The sequence below is a fragment of the Bos javanicus genome, chromosome 10, assembly GCF_032452875.1.
Source record: "Bos javanicus breed banteng chromosome 10, ARS-OSU_banteng_1.0, whole genome shotgun sequence".
Taxonomy (NCBI): domain Eukaryota; kingdom Metazoa; phylum Chordata; class Mammalia; order Artiodactyla; family Bovidae; genus Bos; species Bos javanicus.
The window spans coordinates 38,669,227-38,677,158 of NC_083877.1; the positions used below are offsets into that span (position 1 = coordinate 38,669,227).

At 39.2% G+C, this 7,932-nt stretch overlaps 1 pseudogene; it reads right to left on the reverse strand.

The window, feature by feature from the left end:
• Window positions 1-554: 554 nt before the first annotated feature.
• LOC133255224 (transcriptional adapter 2-beta-like) lies at window positions 555-1,500 on the reverse strand (annotated as a pseudogene).
• Window positions 1,501-7,932: the final 6,432 nt, after the last annotated feature.

Genomic DNA, 7,932 nt, shown 5'->3' on the forward strand with positions numbered 1-7,932 from the left:
GTTTGGCCAAATTGTTCAATACCAGATTCCTCTTCACAAGTCACTGTGGATGCCCATCCTGCCCTTCTCAAGCCTCTTTTCCACCTGCCCTGCCCTGTTCCCACCTAAAGTGCCATGTGGCTGTGCCCGTTGTCATGGGTGGCTGTTGGACAGTGGGTGGATCTTAGGTCAGAGGGTGAAGCTGGTGGCCAGACAGGGACAGCACGACAGTTATATACCAGTGGAAATAAACACAAATAAAAGGAAATTTCCCAATCTCACCATAACATTCTACAAACTGAACACTTAAAGGCAATCATCTTAAAGTACTATGTTTAGGGCTAAGTTATTAATAAAATATACATGTATTTGTCTCCTCCTTGACCTAAGATTGTTACTATTGCTTCTTCAGAGGACCATCAAAAGAATATCTATCCTAAAATAAGCCCTCAATTTGTTTAAAAAAGAGCAACAATGGGGAAAAAAGCTTTTCCGTTCTCCCCTACTTCCCCTCCCCTGGTCCTTTTGACTCATAAGCTTTATACCATCATTCCAGCTTCCACAGCAACTCAGCTTCAGGAAGTACCCCTGGATATCCACCCCACTCTCCCTGAGTGAGGAAGTTTAAAATCCTTAAGAACGTTGTCCAGGTAGCTGGGAAGGTGGCTCTTGGAGGGGATGCTCTGCCTTTCCTGGAGGTGGCCCTTGATGATGATGGCCTTCGCAGTCACATAGCATGTGGGACTGAGGTTCAGCGAGCTTCAGAGCACCTTATCGCAGTCTGACAAGAGCTCGAAGACAGGCAGGTTCTTAATGGTGGCAAGCTTGCCTTCCTTACAATTCTCCTTGCTGCGCTTGGAGCTGCCTAGGTTCTTGTTCTCCTTCCTCCTCTCACTCTTGTGCCAGGTTACCTCTTACTCGGCTGCCTCCTCCATCTTTGTGATGCTGTTGCTCCGGTACCACTGCAGCTCCCGGATCTTGGTGCACAGCCTCTTCTCCTTCTGCATGTTCTCGAACAAATAGTGGAATTACTTGCAGGACATGAACTGGGAGAGTAACCACAGCTTCAGTTACAGCTCCTTCTACTCCTCGGTGACTTTGTGCTTGGCCACCTCTTCTTTCTCGTCCTTGCCCAGGAAGGCGGGCCCTAGGTTGTAGTCGCGGGTGATGGTCTTGCGCTGCTGCAGCTCCTTGAGCTTCTGCATGTGCATGTCCGCGTGCATGTGCTTCAGCTTGATTGTTGTGGTAGTTGATGGAAAGCCAGCTAATGAGCGCCTCCGCATCCTGGTCACTCTCAGTTTAGTAGTCATCCCTCAGCAGCATGTAGCCGAGCTGCTGCTGCCCGGCCATCACTTCCTGGGGAGTTCAGGAAGCGCCAACCTGAGTAGTCATATTCTCCCAGTTGTTGAAGCCGAACTTCTCTATGGCATCCAGCAGCAACTGCTCCTTCTGGCTGGTCCAGCCACCTTCAGCCTCAAGCCCCCACACCATGAAGTGCCCCTTGCCCACCAGCTGGTAGAGTTACCCAGTCCACCTTCTTCTGTGCTGACCTGAGAAGATATGTCTCAAAATAACCATCTTGTCTGGGGTCTGGATGCCATGTTCTGTTATAGATCAGAGAAGGGGAAGGCAAGGAAACAATGTAAAAAGGCCATTAATCTTGCAAATGTCTCCTAGATTGGCAAGCCTCAGGCAGGAGATGTGTTAATTTCTTCCTTCCTGCCATCTACAGGTGGGCAGAGTTCTAAACAAAGGCACTTTAGTTTAACTGGCAAGCAGAGAAGCAGGATTCTCTGAGGCAGGCCAGTATGTATGATTATAATAACAAAACCAATGAAGAGCAAGTCAGAGAAACATTTCCAACATGGAGTCAGAATTGGCTTTTCCCCTAAACAGTAGCCATGGTAGTGGCAGTGGAGGCTGATCTCAGTGCCCGTCAAGGAGTACTCTGGGCACTGCTCCGTGTCCTGACACTTGCTCAGTGGAAGCACAACAGGCTCTCCTTGGCCAGGCAGTATTCTCAGTACCCTTACCAACCTCCACTATCTTCCCCCACCCACTGCTGCGGACACCACCTACTGATATAGTCTTTTTATTATTTATTTATTTATTTTTTAAAAATTTTATTTTATTTTTTAACTTTACAATATTGTATTGGTTTTGCCATATATCAACATGAATCTGCCACAGGTATACACGTGTTCCCCATCCTGAACCCTCCTCCCTCCTCCCTCCCCGTATCATCTCTCTGGGTCGTCCCAGTGCACCAGCCCCAAGCATCCAGTATCGTGCATCGAACCTGGACTGGCGACTTGTTTCATATATGATATTATACATGTTTCAATGCCATTCTCCCAAATCATCCCACCCTATCCCTCTCCCACAGAGTCCAAAAGACTGTTCTATACATCAGTGTCTCTTTTGCTGTCTCGTATACAGGGTTATTGTTACCATCTTTCTAAATATATAGTCTTAAAGATAAAATTTATTAGAAAAGGAAGACTTTTCTCTGTTGCTAAGTTTCTATTCTGTAAGAATTTCCCTCATACATACTCTTTAAAATGGGGCATATATACCATATTAATTTTTTAGACTGAAGTAGAGTGCTGAATATGTGATTGATAGAAACGACTCATTCCTACAAGTGAAAATTCAATTATTGTTTTTATTGTCCCTACCCCTCTGCTCTAAATCTTGTATTGAGTCTAACGTATGGGACTGGGTGAGGGGAGGCAGGTTATAAACATTATATTATAAATATATCTCTTTTCATATAAGATAGGAGGATAAAGAAAGATTACTTTAAAAAGTTGCCATCTACTGTCAGTATAAAAGATGTTAAATCATTTCCTCAGATATATGTTTTTTTTTTTTTTCCACTGTTTTATTTTGTAACACAAGAGCATTCCAAGCAGTCAAAGTGCGGGATGATTTCAGATGTCCTGTTGATGTTGTTCAGTCACTAAGTTGTGTCCCACTCTTTGTGACCCCATGGACAAGCCAGGCTCACCTGTCCTACACCATCTCCCAGAATTTGCTTAAATTCTTGTTCATTAAGTACATGATGCTATCTAATCATCTCATACTCTGCCAGCACCTTCTTATTTTGCCTTCAGTCTTGCCCAGCATCAGGGTCTTTTCCAATAAGTTGGCCCTTTGCATCAGGTGTCCAAAGAATTAGAGCTTTGGTTTTAGCAGCAATACCCCCAGTGAATATTCATGGTTGATTTCCTTTAGGATTGACTGGCTTGATCTCTTTGCAGTCCAAGGGACTCTCAAGAGTCTTATCCAGCACCACAGTTTGAAGGTATCAATTCTTCAGCTCTCAGTCTTCTTTATGGTCCAACTCTCACATCCATATATGACTACTGGGAAAAACCATAGCTTTGACTAGATGGACCTGATAGCTCTGTTTTTTAACACAGTCTATGTTTGTCATAGATTTCCTTTCAAGGAACAAGCATCATTTAATTTTGTGACTGTAGTCACTGTTCCCAGTGATTTTGGAGCTCAAGAAAATAACATCTGTCACTGCTTCCATAATACTGGCACAGAATAATTGTGCTTGAAATATAACTACATTTTGTTTTTTATTAGGGACAATTTCTAAGCTTTTTTTTTTTTAAAGTAAGAGATGTATGCTGGGAAATAAAATTCATTTACATTTTTACTATGTAGATAACAACTGACCTTTTGAGGTATGTATAAATTTAAAACTACTATGTACCCATGGAACCAAAATTAGGGTGTTTTCACCTAAGCCATGTATATTAACTCTTTACATAATGGCCCTAGAACCCAGACAAAAAGTAGGATTTAAGTAAATGATAAATCCACTTCAGGCTTCCCTGGTGGCTCAGTGGTAAAGAATCCACCTGCCAATGCAAGAGATGCAGTTTTGATCCCTGGGTCAGAAAATCCCCTGGAAAAGGAGATTAGTAACCCATTATAGTATTCTTGCCTGGGAAATCCCATGGATAGAGGAGCCTGATGAGCTACAATCTGTAGGGTCACAAAAGAGTTGGACAGGACTTAGTGACTAAAAAACAACAATAAATCCACTTCATTTGTAAAGTAACATCATGATGAAATCATCATTTTGTTTTGTTTTATAGCTGCTAATTATTTCATTAGTTGTATGCATTGTATCATTTCTACATCATTTTTCATGTGAGAAGTTTCTTTGGAATTTATGACAGGAAGAATTTTCTGTCTCCTGAGATGATGGTGTACTGCTTCCTTTTTGGTAATAAGAACTACATAATTTGTTTTCTATTTTTTGTCAGGATGCCAGGAAGTACTGGGCAAAACTATAGATTTACTCAGTGACCATGTTCATTTCACATATATGTGCCTTCACCATAACAGTGTGTCTTTATTTTACTAAATTACTTGATATGCATTTTGTTGAGAGTCACCCCAAAATATCATTGGAAAAGAATACAAATAAACTCAATAATATCTATTTATAGGGAGCCAATGGGATTTATTAAGTAAAAGAGAAAGGGAAGGGAGAGTGGGGGGAAGAGATGGGGAGGGGAAGGGGCAGGAAAGTAAAGTGTGTTAGTGGTGTTTCAAAAATGTTAATATCTTTAAAACTTGGTGAAAGACCTCTTAGGGACAAAAGTTAACACAATAACTATGTCAGTTCCACCAATGTGTCTAACCAATGAATCTATCATTCCTATACCCATTAACAGAGAAGAGCTCCAATAGAAATGCATACATCCAGTATTAATGAAGAAAAACAGCTGACTTGCTCTTAGCTGAAAGGAAAGCAATTTTCATTCAGGCAGATGAATCAGCTAGTGCTACTTCCCACCTCCACCTCTATCAGCAACTAATGAAAATGTAATGCATGTTGAAGGCATCAGCAACAAATTTGTTTTGAATTGTGTGTTGTACCAAGCTCACTTTTAATAATATCTTCCTGTGAAATGACAAGCTAAAATATGTGTTCTCTGGGATGATTTATAAGAAGGGTTAGGTCCCCGTTGTAAAATTTCCCCTATGTTTAAATCACTGCCAACATTTAAATAACAGTAGAGCAGGTGGCAGTCCTACCTAAAAAACAAATCAAAGAGTGAATTTAAAAAGAAATTTAAAGTACCTCTATATTTAAAATATCTACCTTGGCTTTTCTTTCAGTTGCATGGAAAGGTGATTAGAATGCCTGCCTCCCAAATGTTACATTTACAGTAAGAAAAATGAGGCATCTTTCAGATTCTATTCTTGTAGCCTATGAAGTATATGATTATCCAAAAATAAAATTTCAGTTCAGATGTGACATTGCAGTAAAAACTCTTAGCACTCAATTAACCAGAAAAGCAATTATCCACATCTTATTTCTAAAGATTTCCATTTTTTTAGCTTTTAATATTACATTAATTACACAATCTCCCTTCTGGTAACTGGTAACTATAATGAGCTTCTTTCATTAAAATTAATTTTATAAGGGTTTGATTACTCTGATTCATTCTAATATAGATTTATGTGAAGTAAAGGTGTACAATACAATTATAGTTTTACATTTTCATACAGGCTTATGAGGTTATGATGTCCTCTGGCCATTCATACTCTTCCATAAGTCTTTAAAGTAGACTAAATAACCCCATTATATACTTCAATAAAACTTAACATTCCTTCTCTTTGAATTTACATGTTCCATGTAGCCATCATCCCTAAACGCTAAACTTCATAGGAAAAAGAACTATTTTTTTCTAATTTACTCACAAAATCTTCAGCCCTATCCCAGTGTGTTGTACATAGTGACCCTTAAGAAAGATAGAGTGAATCAATGAATAAATGAGTTTAACACATAAATTAATAAGTGAAACTATTTTAGAAACAAAATTTAAAATTTATTATAAAGATGTATGTAATAGGAATGGGCTTATTCTGAAAAACAAAACAAAACGAAACGTCTTAAATAATTAGAAAAGTGTTTTACTGGCCAGAGATCAGGTGAAATATGACTTTGAAAATAAGGCATGTTCCAAAGACCATTTATAATCTGGTGTTGAAGTTTAAGTTAATGAGGCTACTGATAATATAAATGTTTTTTGTTAGCAATATGTTTTATTACTAATCTATAACTTTAAAGCCTAAGTCCTTTGCAACAACTTTTTTTTGGGTTTTATAATATTTTTAGATGTTACAGATACAGGTCTAGTAGAGTTGACAGCAGTGTTATAGTATTTTAGGGCTTCTTATTTCCACTACTCCTAAGATAGATTTTTAATTGCTTTGCATGTAGCGAAGTGTAAATCTTCCAAAGAATATGTTAGTATGGTAAGTGATTGAAATAAAAATCACCTAACTTTAGAACAAAGCAATATAATTTTTGTTTTATATCCTTGCCATCTCAATTCTTTCTCCCCTGACCTAGACACTTGCTATTCTTCCTTCTAGTGTGGTTGTGGAACTTGTCTACTGGCTCAGCTTCCTCCTTTTCATTCATTTGTGTGTGTGTTCAGTCGCTAAGTTGTGTCTGATTCTTTGCAACCCCACGGACTGCAGCATGCCAGGCTTCCCTGTCCTTGACTATTTCCTAGACTTTGCTCAAATTCATGTCCATTGTCAGTGATGCTACCAACCATCTCATTCTCTGCTGTCCCCTTCCTAGCATTAGGGTCTCTTCCAATGAGTCAGGTGACCAAAGTCTTGGAGCTTCAGCATCAGCATGAATCCTTCCAGTGAATATTCAAGGCTGATTTCCTTTAGGATTGACTGGTTTGATCTCCTTGCAGGCCAAGGGACTCTCAAAAATTTTCTCCAGCACCACAATTCAAAAGCATCCATTCTCCAACGCTCAACATTCCTTATGGTTCAACTCTCATATCCATATGTGACTACTGGAAAAAACATATAGTTTTGACTTTACAGACCTTTGTCAGCAAAATGATGTCTCTGCTTTTTAATATACTGTATAGATTGGTCATAGCTTTCCTTCCAAGGAGCTAGCGTCTTTTAATTTCAGGGCTTCCATCACCATCCACAGTGATTTTGGAGCCCAGGAATATAAAATCTGTCGCTGCTTCCACTTTTCCCTTTCTTTTTGCCATGAAGTGATGGGAAGAGATGCCATGATCTTAGTTTTTTGAATGTTAAGTTTTAAGCCAGATTTTTCACTCTCCTTTTTCACCTTCATCAAGAGCTCTGTAGTTCCCCTTCACTTTCTACCATTAGAGTGATATCATCTGCATATCTGAGGTTGTTGATATTTCTCCTGACAATCTTGATTCCAGCTTGTGCTTCATCCAGCCTGGCATTTTGTATAATGTACTCCTCATATAAGTTAAATAAACAGGGTGACAATATACAACCTTGTTTTACTCCTGTTCCGATTTTGAACCAATCAGTTGTTCAATGTAAGATTCTAGCTGTTGTTTCTTGACCCACATACAGGTTTCTCAGGAGAAAGTTAAGGTGGTCTGATATTTCCCATTTCTTTAGGAATTTTCCAGTTTGTTGTGATCCACACAAAGTCTTTAGCATAGTCAATGTGGCAGAAATAGATGCTTTTCTAGAATTCACTTGCATTCTTTATGATCCAACAAATGTTGGCAATTTGATCTCTGATTCCTCTGCCTTTTCTAAATCCAGCTTGAACATCTGGAAGTTCTTGGTTCGCATACTGTTGAAGCCAAGGTTGAAGGATTTTGAGCATAATCTTACTAGCATGTGAAATGAGAACAATTGTGTGGTAGTTTAAACAATCTTTGATACTGCCCTTCTTTGGAATTGGAATGAAAACTGACATTGTCCATTCCTGTAGTCACTGCTAAGTTTTCCAAATTTGCTGACATATTTAGTGCAGCACTTTGACAGAATTCTCTTTTAGAATCTTAAATAACTCTGCTGGAATTCTGTCACCTTCACTAGCCTTGTTTGAGTAATGCTTCCTAAGGCCCACTTGACTTCAGACTCCAGAATGTGTGGCTCTAAGTGAGT